Raw genomic sequence first — 13,635 nt, 5'->3', positions numbered from 1 at the left:
GACAGCAGAATGCATCCACTAAGGTACAACTTTTTTGCAAACATTGGTGATCAAAATCAGCTCATTCACGGGTTGGTGCAACATTGACCACCGAGACACTAGCAACCACTGTAGTATCCTCGTGTGGTATCTTGCTAAGGGAACTAGAGTTATAGTTGCAGCCATGGAGCCCAGTTCTTGAAGGACTAGGTGAGTGGCTACTTTTCTGCTGCGATTAGCTTCTGCACCTGAACTCTGATTTTCTGCAATCTCACAGGGGGAAGAGAAGCTATGGAAGTTTGAGTATTTAGAAGGGCTCCTATGAACAATAAATTCTGAGTTGGGGTCAATTTCAATTTTTCATAATTTCCAGTTATTCTCAGGCAAGAGCAAATGTGAAGTACATGGTCTCTTGCTTCTATCAACTGATGCCTGGTCGGAGCAGTAATGAGCCAATCATCTGAATATGGAAACACCGTGAATCCTTGCAGTCTCAAGTGAGCTGCTACTACTGCCATACACTTGGTGAACACCGTGAGGGCTGTGGTAAGACCAAAGGGCAGAACTCTGAATTGAGAGTGACTGGATTGTTTGTCCATCTTTACATGGTAATACGCATCCTGAAGATGTATTGAGCACATCCAATCATCTTTTTCCAAAAAAGGAAGAATGGACTGTATCATGACCATTCAGAATTTCATTTGATGAACTGATTTGTTCAGGACACTCGGATCTGAAAATCGGTCTCCAGTCCCCTGTCTTCTTTGGAATCTTGAGTAAATTTCAGACCGACTCTGGTCTGGTGGGACTTCTTCGATGACTACTTTCTAGCAGCGTCTGGATTTCTGGAACTTTTTGTTCCATCTGACTGGGTGGAACGTCAGGAAGTTTCTTGCATATGGGAACAGAAAAAGAGAAAAAGGGAAAAATTGTACAGCCTCTGGATATAATCTTCTGCACCCACACACCTAGTGTTGTTACCAAGCATTTTGGTGCAGGGAAAAAATGCTCAACTACCTCCATAGGAAGACAAATCAGGTCTCCTTTCAGGAGCGCTGGTAGAGTTTACCAGATAAAGAATCTTCGAAACCCTGATTTTGTGGGCCACCTCTGCTGCGGAGTGGCATCTTCCATTGAAGTTCCCCCCACTGCCCCTGGGGAACTACCTCCACTTGTGTTCTGAGAAGGCCCTTGGGACTTTTTGAACCACATTTTTCCACTGCTTCTCTGATTTCTACAGAATGGTCATTGAGGAGTGGAAAAACATATGCCAACACCAGAAAGGGTCTTTCCATCCTTCTCACAGCTGAATAAAGTTTCTCTAACCTTTGGACCAAACATGAACGATCCATCAAAGGGTGCATTGATGAATGAAGGCTTAAATGGCTCCACAAAGTTATGGGCACATCCAAACACGTCTCCTAATGGCAACACCTGAACCTGCTGCTCTACTTGGGCCTTTGGCTCCATGAGCCATGAGCTTCATGGATGAACTGGACACAGACTCCAGGGTAGCCAAATAGGAAGCCACCAACATCCTCAGAAATTGGTTCCTGCAAGGGTATCCGATAACTCCTTGACCAGATCCCTCTGAAGTCTGATGACGTGTGCCAAGAAATTCAAGGACCTTAAGGCAAAGGTCGAGGAAGCATAGACCCGCTTCCCAAACTTATCCATCGGCTGGGGCTCTCTGTTGGGTGGATTTATAGAGGAACTCTCTTTTTTCCAGTTCCTTCTTTGTGGCTGCCACCACAACCTAACCCTTTGGCCCAGAACCGTCTTCAGGAGAAGTTCAAGAATTTATAGAATAAGGTAAGGGAGCTGAAAGAGACTACTAAATAAGTCAGAATGCAAGAAGAAAATATAAACTTTTACTTAGCTTGCTCGAGAGTAATTGTAACTACATCTGTCACGAAAAGCAGTAAATGAGATGTGAGCTAACAGGGAGAGGAACACTGTGGGTAAGGCTAGAGAATTTTTGGCTACTGTGAGCTGCAGTAACGTCAGAGATGGTTCTGATGCTCAGAACCCACAAGTCAAGGATAAAATGAAAAATGACATCAGATGTTACGTTTGTAAGCCTTGGTTTATGGCATTTTAGAGTAACAAAGTTTGTTTTAAGTTGTCATAGTTTGTAAACCATGACCAGAACAAAAAAAAAACTGCTCCTCAGAAGGTGGACTATGTATCACCTGTCAGTACTGTCAATGTTGATTAAAGGATCATTTTTTTTTTCTTTTTAAATGAAGATGTATAAAAATGGGTATCAGACACTCATACCGATAAATAAATAGTACCTTACCCCTAGCAGACTTGCAAAGTACGAAAGAAAAGCAGACACCAGGTGTTGAGGGGGGGGAGGCAAGATTGGTCTACATGTTCCAGAAAACTGCAAATGGACCCAAAGGATGTGAAGGGTTCTCTGGAAATATGGAAAAGAGATATTCTAAAAAGAATGGGAAAACTCCCAGAGCTTATGTATTTGTGGCCTGGTGGCAGAAAGAGAGAGTACAATAGATTAGAATGACTAGGATGGCGGCTTCCAGGGGGGCTACATAACTGCCAACAATCAGGATACAAAACAAGATACAAAAAAAGATTCCTAGAGAACACTGGAAAGACTATAAAGCAGAAGTAAATTACATGGGGAGACAGAAAGCTAAAGCAGAATGGGTGGATTTCTTTTTAACTAAAAGATTGAAGCAGGAGGAAGGGAGAGGGAAAAACAAACAAAAACAATTATGGTTAACAGCTGGTGTACAACACTGCACCATGCAGAAGGACTACATGGAATGTAAACATTCTTGCATATCCTACTCTGTCCATACTTATATTCAAAATATTTAGATATTTTCCTATTTAAAAAAAAATTCAATCAGCATGCTGTTGGTCTGTGGGCCTACAAGATATCTACAGCTACTACCTTCCAACAGAACAGAAAACCTACTGTACTTTAATAAATGCTTCATAAGGGACAGAAAAATGAACAAAACTGACACCCTTCTCTGTAACAAGGAAGAACAGTGGACATATCACTTCTGTGTCACCTGGTCGGGTATAAACTGTGGATGTTTACAGCTCATGGTCTTGGAAGTATAATATTAAAATAAAACAATAAGATTAAACATAACTAAAAGAATCCTACAATATCAGCTGGTTATCTGCAAGTAAAGGGCACTTTTTTGGGTAAGCATATTAACAGGTGTTCATCTAAGGTAATCACAATTAGTCACATTCAATCTGCAGCTTTCAGTCTCAATGAAAATATGCAAGCTGGCAAGCTAGTGTTCTAGAACACTGGCTGGTCCACTTTGCACTCTCCTCACACACTTGCAGCCACACCCCATCTAAGCTCATGCATTGCATTCAATTCCTGTAATGACCTCATGAACAGCTGCCACTATCCATGGAGTTTGGCACACAAGTAGGAAACGGACTTCGATTGCAGGGCTTTCTTCAGCATCTTGCACTACACGCACACTTAGGAAAATTATTTCTTGCCGATCAGCCTGCAGCACATCTTTTGGGAGGAAAACAGTGCACCAAAAAGGAAAATTAAATGAACACATGGAGGATGTGCAGACTTCAAAGAGGGCAACCTAGCATAGGATTTAACCAAAGAACTTCTTGCTGTGACGAGAGGATCTTTTTTCTTGGCCAAAGATAGCTTATCAAAATAATGAGAACCTTCCTCAAAGAGATTCCTTATTTGCTTTTGGATTTTTATTCTCGAACAGAGACCTCAGCTTCTAATGTGAATGAGGAGTGTCAAGGGTAATATTGTTGCATCCACTACTTGAACAGTAAAATGATGGGGTTAATAAAGATAATAATTCTGTGCACCCGCCTAAAGCTTTGAGTAGTCCTCTGAGCTGTGCACCCAAATATGCCAGAGCGGGTGGAGATACGGAGCACGGACAATTCGAGAGGTCGACCTCTTAGAAGAGGAGGAGGAGTCAGATAAGGGTGCAATTACAACAGCCTTCAGACATGCAGCTGCTCTCGGCAGAAGGGTCAATAAGAAGGGCATGCAGATGTGAATTTATCTGACTTGACTCGAACCTCTGCTGATATTAAATTATTAAATAAAAGCTTACAGTTTACACTGGCAAATAACACAATTGTGGATGCACTCACAGATATCAAATTATTTGTGAAGAATCTTAACTTGAAATTAATTTTTAAGGACCCAACAGTCTCTGACCCAGGGAACTGTAAAAAGTCTAGTACGTTTATTCCAATTAGTTGTCCTATAGCAACCACTTTCTCTAATCTATGTGAATGAGAGCTAAACCAGCTCTATGATCAGAAACGAAAGGACAGACAATATAATTTAACATCAGAAGAACACAACGCTTTATTGAAATTATAAAACAATAATGACATAAAACAAGCTGATAGAGGGGGAACAATTGTCATTCTTAATAAGACTGATTATGACACATATGAATGAGTTTCCGAGTGATGTTTCAATCCTTAGAAAGATTAATACATGTAATGTTGCTGATTTTGTAGCTATGGTCAGCATGTCCGTATATGAATTGCAGTTGATGGATGATATTTCTATTGACCGGTTTAATTATTTCAACTTTCCTTGTCTGGTAGTTCATATATTGTAAGGTCTACCCAAAACACATAAGGATCTTACCTGTCCTCCCATGAAGCCTACAGTATCAGGTTCTGGTTACCCATCCTCTACCAATGTCAATATATTTCCAAAATATATTAAGCAGGATTTAAATAAGATAAACATAGAGGATGCAGGTGACTTCTTGGTTAAACTAAATATCATGCAGAATCTCACTCTCTCCAGAAGCAAACAAATCAAAATAAATAATGCCCCATGGTTAACAAGACCCACCAAAGAATTAATGACTCTCAGAGATAAAGTCTTGAAAACCTGGATTAAATCTAAAAATCCATCAGACCTCATTTATTATAAACAGCTCTGAAACCAAGGTAAAAAGCTCATCTCAAGACAAACAGCAGCACTTCTATAACCAGCAATCAAAGAGGAAAATTAACCCCAAAATGTCTCCTAAACCCTGGAAGCAAACACAATCCCTACCCACACCCTGGCATGCCTCCTGAACAAATAGCCAGTATTTTCCAATGCCTACTTTATAGGCACCATTGCCAACATAACTGCCTCCTTCTCTTTACCTCTCCCTAACATTTCTATTCCCACAACTGCTTCATCCTATTCCCACTCACAATATTCCACTCCTCCTATTAATACTTCACAAACCTTTGATCACGCCACTTCGAGCATTAATACCCTACCTCCAATTTTCTCACAACACGCCACTTCGAGCATTAATACCCTACCTCCAATTTCCTCACAACAGTCTCCACACCCTCAATTTAAGCTCTCTCCCATCTCCACCTCCTTCTTTAAAAATCTGCTTTCAAAATTAAAACCCGGTTCAAACCCGGCTGATAAAATCCCTGACAAGTTTCTAAAAAAATCTAGAATCCTATGTTCCTTGCCTTTGGAAAAAAGCAATCAATCATTCTTCTTCTTCACAAAGGTGGCTCTTCAACTGACATCACCAGCTTTCGTCCTATCACTATACTCTCCCCCATTTCTAAAATCCTTGAAAAATATGTGCAAACACAACTCTGACCATCTTCTTAAGAACAAGATCCTCTCCTCAACACAGCATGGCTTCCGACCAGGTCACAGCACATCCACTGCATTGATTTCGTTTCAAGACATAGTCAACAAAGCTAGGGATTCAGGACACACTGTCTGCCCTTTTTTTAGATCATTCAAAAGCATTTAACACCATCTCTCATTCTATCCTCTTATCTCAACTATCAAACAGAGGATTACCTCCCCAGGCACTCAACAGGTTTTAAAGCTCTCTCTCAAACATAGAGCATGCTGTTAAGTGGCACAATTCCATTTCCCCCATCTTCTCAACCCCACAGGTGTCCCCCAAGGTTCCATCTTAGGCCCTCTGCTATTTAACATTTTTAAACATCCACTGCCAATCATTAGTGGACCGGAGTTCCGCTGTGGCGACCCCTAACCGGGAAAAGCTGGAAAACATTACTTTATTAATAATCTCTACTTGGCTATCCCACAGGGCTCCCTTGTCCAATACACAGACAACTTTACCATAGTCTGCTCTGCACTCAATACGACAATACTTCAGCAAAATACCCAGGCAGCTTTTTCCTCTGTGAAGACATGGCTTCACATTAATCATCTTTCTCTCAACCCAAAAAAAAACTAAACTCATGTTTTTACACCCAAGACACAATCCCATGTAAATAAACTTGACCTCAACATTTACTCACTCAACTCTACAAAAACTGAGTTTAGTGGCCCACACCCAATTCTTAGGTATAATAATTGATGAAAACCTCAAATTTGATTTGCATATTCAAAAAACAGTATACCCAAGACCCATAAGAAGCTAGGGTTGCTCTATAGACACACTAGGTTCCTCTCCCTCCCATCTAAACTAACTCTAGCACAAGCATACCTTTTGCCTTCTCCAACCTACAGCACACCATTGTTAACCAATCTGCAGTCTTCCCTACAATCAAAATTAGAAATATGCTACAAGCTCTCTAAATTCGCTACAAACACCCGCCACTAGGACTAAAAAATGGAATACCCTGCCTACAGCCATCCGCCTTCAACATAATCCTAGCAACTTTAAAACTGCTCTTCATAACCACTTCCTCTCCAATTGGATATGTAACTGCTCTATTTCCTCCTCTCTCATTACTTAACTTGTCCACTGAACCTGGTCAGTCCAGCTCTAGTCTAATATTTCTTATCTGCTGCACTAATACATCCTATCTGCAGCCAAATTCCTTCTCAAAACTTACTACTAATTTCAGTCCTCCCACCTCTCCTAGACCACTAAGCACCTTTTACCTAGCCTTGCTCTCTAACTTGTTTTCTACCTCTACATATTTTTTATAGTACTATAACTCATCACTAATACTTAAGCCTGTATTTACTTCATAGTCTATACATTCCTTGCATTTGTTTAATGCCTGACGGATGGTGCTCAACCCAATACTTCATTGTTGTAAATACTATACCCATTCACTTGTATTTATGATCCTTATGCATCTATTGATTATTTTTTGTATAATTTACAAGATTTACCCAAAATAAAGTTCCATGAAAACTGTCATTTAAAAAAAATTATGTCTGCTTTATGTATAACTTGGAGCTTTTCTCCCCAGGCCTCCACTGCCCCAGTGGACTTTCCCGGTAATTAAATGCCTATAAATAAATAAAATAAAATCTAAGTGGCAGGTCCAAAGGTCTGGTGTTAATTTTGACTTAGTTCTTGTATCTCAACATCAATTCTTTCTTAACTGTCATTCCTAATGGTTTTGGAACAGACTCTGAAGTTTTTTATGTGAGAATACTGATGTGCAAAGCAAAGAATCGAAGCTAACTGTGAGCCCTTAGAAATTGTGCTCAACAATAATTCATTTATGTTAGATGAGCATCTCTAAACCTCTGGTGTAGCAATGGGTACACCCCACTGCAAACACATATGCAAACATTAATTTGCATCAATGGGAGAAAGAATGCGTTTATAATCCCCCAGACGTATTTAAAGCTAAGGTGTCATTCTACAAGCGTTTTGTGGATGTGATCCTTTTGATTTGGGAGGGTCAACAATCTGCATTGGTTGAGTTTGTTGATTATCTAGGTGGAACGACTGACTAAGTTTAAACTTAACTCATCTGATACATAACCAACTATGTTACTTAGATGTCAAACTGACTAAAATAGAGAATGATATCAACACTAGCATTCATAGGGAAGAAGTTTCCATGAATATATATACTCATAGGTCTAGCATGCATGCACCCCATATATTTAAGGGGATAGTTAAAAATGTCAGTTTTTGTGCATCAGTAGATAGAATACTGACAACACTAGATGCCACAAGCAAATGGACGAAATGACAACTGACAACACTAGATGCCACAAGCAAATGGATGAAATGACAACTGAATTTATGGAGAGGGGTTATCAAAGGGAAGTTTTAAAGGAAATTAAAAATGACATGATTAAGGAAAGGGAGCATTCAGACAGACCATATTAAAAAAAAAAGTCTCTGGGAATAGTAATAACAATAGACAGGACAAAAAGAAAACCTTATGTTATACCACTAGCTACACCAGACATGTTAAACAAGTTAAGAATATAATCACAAAAAAATGGGCTACTCTTGCATCTATGCCCAAGATTAAAGAAATTACAACAATTATGCTACAAAGATATATCAACTGTAATAAATTAACATCAATCATTAAGAGAAGAGACTTTTCCTTGCTATAACTGTGTAGCTTGTAAGTATGTTTTGTCTAACAGTTTCTGTCTATCCTATAACAAAAAGAGAATGTAATTTCAGTTGTTTTACAATATAATTAAAGTTGTACATTTAGCCACTTGCATGAGATGTAGTTCATTCTACATAGTAAAATGTTCACGTAAGCTGAAAGATCGAGTGCTAGAGCACTATTCAGAGATATGTAGTGAACTGGCTACCAATGCCTTGGCTAAACATGTTATTGATAAAAGCATGGAACAGTAATTTAATTTTACGGTTATGCAAACTGTATATAAACATTGAAGAGGTGGGGATTTTAATTATAGATTGGAAATTTTTGAGTATAACTGGATCCTATGATTACAGGCGGACTCAGAACCTGGATTAAACTCTAGTGATAGTATTAAGCCCATTTAAAAAAATAAACAAACTTCCTTACATTAAATATTTATGTTTACATATGTGATACTGTTTTTAGACGGTATATGTTCTATTGATAACTGGATTACTTTATACACTGCAGTTACCGCAACATTTTTACGACTGTGTACTTTTAAATTGTTATTCGGCTGTGTCATGTGATTATGCATAGGATCATAAGAGGGCCCTTACAAGCCTAGCCAAGTTTTAACCTCGTTTCCAAGATCAACACCTATCATCCCTGTCCAAGAGAGACATAGATGGAACCTGTGGGGTGAACTTACTGTTATCACCAATCATCCCGACTGCATTTTGAAAGTGGCCAATGATGTGCTATGCTTGACATGAAGTGGGAGTCTGTTCCAAAGGTGTGCTAACCTCTGAGAGAGGAATCTTTCCCTCCAGCAGGGTCTATTAATGTCACATACCAGGTTAAGGTCATTAGAGAGAGTAACCCATGTATCACTTGACTTACAGATATGCGACATTTCCAATAAATCAGGGTCAAATAGGGCATTATATGCAAGGCAGAGATCGCCTCTTAGCAGTTTGTATGAAACAGAACATAGTAATAGTGACTTCAGACGGTACTCTTAAGACAGATGCTGAAGACCACAAAGGTTCCTCACAAGGAAACTTCAAGGTCTCTCCAACTGCTGCAGGTGCTTGGAAGAGTACATACCAACAGGGGCACTGTACTCTAATTACTGGCATGAGGGAAGAACACAGGAAGGTTATAACTTCTTTTTTTCCTGGAGGCAATGCCCTTATTTATGAGAAGACCAATATGGAATGCCTTTCTTACCACTGTGGAGACACTGTGATCAAAGGTAAGGTTGCTGTCAACCTGTGTGCCCAGGTATCTCACCACTGAGTGGATACTTAGGGTTTTGTTACTGATGTGGTAGTTAGCAGGAACAACACTTTTACCAAAAAGGATGATAAACTCAATGCAAAAAAAAAAAAATGTATTAAGGCTATGACTTTGGCAACAGTCATTTGTTTGCGTAAGACCATCTTGTAGGATGTTGACATAGTTTAGAGATTCTATTACCGCCCCCAGTTTGCAGTCATCATCAAACTTTGTCAGCCACAGACCTTTAGTTTGAGCTTGCACGTCAGAGAAATATATTCCAAACAGTAGATGTCCCAGGACTGATCCTCGTGAAACAGCACTGGTTACAGGTCTGCTGTTGGAGGTGAATTCCCCTATTTTGACTATATGGGTTCTATCAGTGAGCCAGTTAGCGACCAATCTAATGATACCCAGATAAGTATCAACTCGTGTAAGTTTGTTAATTATGCCAGAGTGGGGAACAATGTCAAACAACTTGGTTAAGTCTAGGTAGGCTGTGTGCACAAATTTCACCTCATCAAGGGCCCTGGTGACTGTCTTGAAGAAGTCCACCAGGTTTAACAGGCATGATCTCCCTTCCATAAATCTAAATTGAGTAGGGTCAAGTGTTTGGAGGTTACCAATGTCTTTGTTGATAAGGCTAGTCAGGCTAATAGGTCTACAGTTCCCAGGGTCAGAGTACCTCCTTTGTGCAAGGGGATAATGGTGGCCTTTTTCCATTCAGCTGGGAAGAAGCCAGTGCTTAGACTATGACTGAAGAGAGTACCCAATCTTGTTGTTTTTCTTTCAGCTTTTCCTGGTTAGGAGTCGCCACAGCAGAACTCCAGTCCGCTAATGATTGGCAGTCGATTTTTATGGTGCCGAGGTGCCAGCCCGACACCCAACCTTCAACAAAGGCATGCCCATTCACGCAGGTCTTTCGAACGCCACTCGATCATGGGGAGGACACGCAGACCCACACAGAAGGAGCTCCAGCCGAGAATCGAATCTTGCTGTGAGGCGACAACGCTACCGCTGCACCACTGCGGCTTCAAAAAGAGTACCCAATGATGTTGCCAATTCTTGTTTCAGCTCATGTAGGACGCAGCCTGGGATGCTATCAGGTCGCATGGATGCTGTGTTTTTGACCTCAGAGAGGGTCATCACGACCTGCTCTTTAGAGACACAGGGTAGAGGACAGGTGGTAGGGATGTCTTGGGTAAGTGGGGCAGGGAAGGGGGAGTGAAGTTTTCACAGAACAGATCAGCTAACAGGTTAGCAGGTTAGCAATGCCCACAGTCTCTGTATATGCGTTATCATTAACTACCAGTTCAGCACAAATCTGAGCCTTTCCTTTTAGGTTAAGGATGTAACTAAAGAATGCCTTATGGTTGTCCTTAGTTGAGGAAGCTAACTTGGATTTGTAGCTAGCTTTAGAGGACTGCACAAGGATCTTATTTGCTTGTTTAAGCTGAGGAGGGAGTGTTTCCAGTTTGGGGCTTGCTCTGTCTTACTCTGACAGCAATTTCTTCCTCTTACTGTTCACCAGACAGGTTTGCTCTTCCTTGAGGAGCTTGTTTTGGTCCTATCAGGTACTGCTGCATCAATGCAGTTGTTCAGGTGTTTGGTATAAAGGATTTGTGTAGAACTCCGCATAGTTGCCAGTTACATCTGAGGGAAGAGGAGCAGTGAAACTATTTATACCATCCCGTAAGAGGTTATGATCCGTTTTGGAGAAGTTTTTTAGTTTAGTTTGTGTTGGGGGGGGGGGGATCAGGTGCGATATTAACTTCGAATGATACTAATTTGTGGTCAGATCTCACCTGGGAAGACCACACAATGGGGGTGCTACAGTGGTCCCCCATATTGGTAAGCACCAGCTCCAGGATGTTGGCACCCCTTGTGGGGGAGTCAACTAGCTGGTCCAGGCCACTGGAGTTAATAAAGTTAAGGAACCTTCGGGCAAGCGAGTTTCCGCACAAGTAATTTCCCCAGTCAATGGATGGATAGTTAGTCGCCCAAAACAGTGGTGTTCAGATGTACCTTGACAGACTCAAGTAGATCCAAACAGAGTGGGTGTCCTGATTCATGCAGGGGGTGCATAAAGTTTTATAAACTAAGTGTGTCTGTAGTGATACTTTTTTATGCACTGAAGAAGGGTAGTCATAACTGAAAGCTTTGCTTGCTGCTTTTGTTTATAAAATTTAATTTTATGGCGTTTCCAAGTCCAAGTTTGCTTTTCTTAAGTGTTTATCTTTATTCGGACTTGGTTTACCACAGCACCGGTCTGATTTTGTGTTTTCGATATATATATAATTTTTTTTTACATTAGAGTAATTGACTACTCATTCTAACAACACACATCACCAGTATCCTCAAACTTGAAACTGGTAAAGGAACAGTACCAATTACATAGTATAAACTGAAATTAGCTAAATAGCTATAAAAATAATTTTAGTATATTGGCAAATATATCAAAACAGCAAATCACAGCTGTCTATGCCAGCATCATAGCACAGCTGCAGAAATCCTAGACTATAGTCCAGGAAACCTGGGTTAGATTACTAGGTTGGGTTTCTGAGGCAATGGCAGAGTAAGTGGGCATGCCTACATTAGGGAGGAGGGTGGAGTGAGTGCCTGGGGCACATTATTACAGAGGACTTCCTGGTGGAGACCAGGGAAACAACTGGCAGGTTTTACACAAGGGTGGGTGGGGTGTCTTGATGATTTCAGTCCCTTGCAGAAGTGACAGGTGGTTCAGTACTGACATTCACTGCATGTTTATCCTCTCAGGATGTTATCCGTTACATATTTCCTCACCCTGAGTGGACAGTACAAGTGCAGGTGATTAGCCTGAGAAGGCCAAGGCAGACATGGTGATGATGGTGAATGAGGGCAGGAACTGGTGGCGGTTGAATTTTCAAGAGGACTACATGCTAAGCAGCAGGTTAGAGCACTCCTAGAGTGACAAATTAAAATGGTTAAAAAAGCCAGTAAAAGTTATCAAGCTACATAAAATGTAGTCAGTCTCCAAGAACTATACTGCCTAGATGCCAAAGAAGAAATCTGGGGAAACTAAGAAAGAAAATTCAACTAAAAATGTTAAAATGCTTAATCTGGGAAGAACCCTGCCCCTCTTTTGCAAAACACAGTTCAAGATTTCAGCTTTTATACAAGAAACTGCTGCCAGTATTTCAGAGAAATAAGTCAAATGCACTCAAGAGGAATTTGAAACAAGTGAGACACTGAAAGAATCAAACAATAAAAGTCTAGAAATAAGCAAGCTATAAGTTGCTATTCAGATGAGCTAAAAATGCAAAAATCAGTCTAAACAGCAGAAAAGACTGGCTAAACATGAAGCGCCTAGAGAAAAAAATGTAAAAAGGAAGGAAACACAGCACACAGAGAAAAGCGGAGATTTTTTTGCTGTACCAGAGGAACTATAATGAACAGACTGCGTTAATTTTAGGTAAGTACAAATAAGCAAGTGGACAGGTGTTCCACTGCATGATTAATTGAGAGTACACATTATGTACATGTGCCAAATATGGAAATGAGAAAGCAGCCAAGACGTACATTTCTAGACTTCCAAGATGGCTGCACATCAAGTAACAATCTAATTCTAGCTGTCCCTGTGTGAAAACAGAAACTCAGCAAAGAAGGCCAGTAGACTTGTGTTTATGGGTAAATGTCAGTAACTGGTTAGTAAGTGTGCTGCCTGGATGCCAGGAAAAAAGAAATAGAGGACTTGGACAAATCAACTACAAAAAATGAGGAAGAAACACTGACTGGGGAAAGTTCTGCAGCTGTTCAGCAAAAAACAATGCAACCTCCAGACATGAATTCCAATCATCTACAGGAAGACATATGACAACACCATATAGACCTGGTTAAAATAAATGAAATACTGATGAAGTGTATAAACACAAACAAAATGCTGGAAACAAATGGAAGACACTTTAAACAAATATTCAGATGAGGTGATACAGCTGCAAAAATCAGAAGCCTAAATGAAGAAAAGGCTGGCTGAACAGGAGACTGCTCAGGAAGAGATGTTTCAGAAAATAACAAGTTAGAGGACAG

At 40.3% G+C, this 13,635-nt stretch overlaps 1 protein-coding gene across 4 annotated transcripts in view; it reads right to left on the bottom strand.

Annotated features, from left to right (window-relative positions):
* Positions 1-13,635, bottom strand: part of UBR3 (ubiquitin protein ligase E3 component n-recognin 3) — a 4,226,407-nt gene that overhangs the window by 4,178,670 nt on the left and 34,102 nt on the right. The window lies entirely within an intron of this gene.

This window comes from Protopterus annectens, chromosome 6.part1 (genome assembly GCF_019279795.1).
Source record: "Protopterus annectens isolate FY-2018-M chromosome 6.part1, PAN1.0, whole genome shotgun sequence".
Taxonomy (NCBI): Eukaryota; Metazoa; Chordata; order Ceratodontiformes; family Protopteridae; genus Protopterus; species Protopterus annectens.
This window is presented reverse-complemented; position numbering and strand designations above follow the sequence as displayed.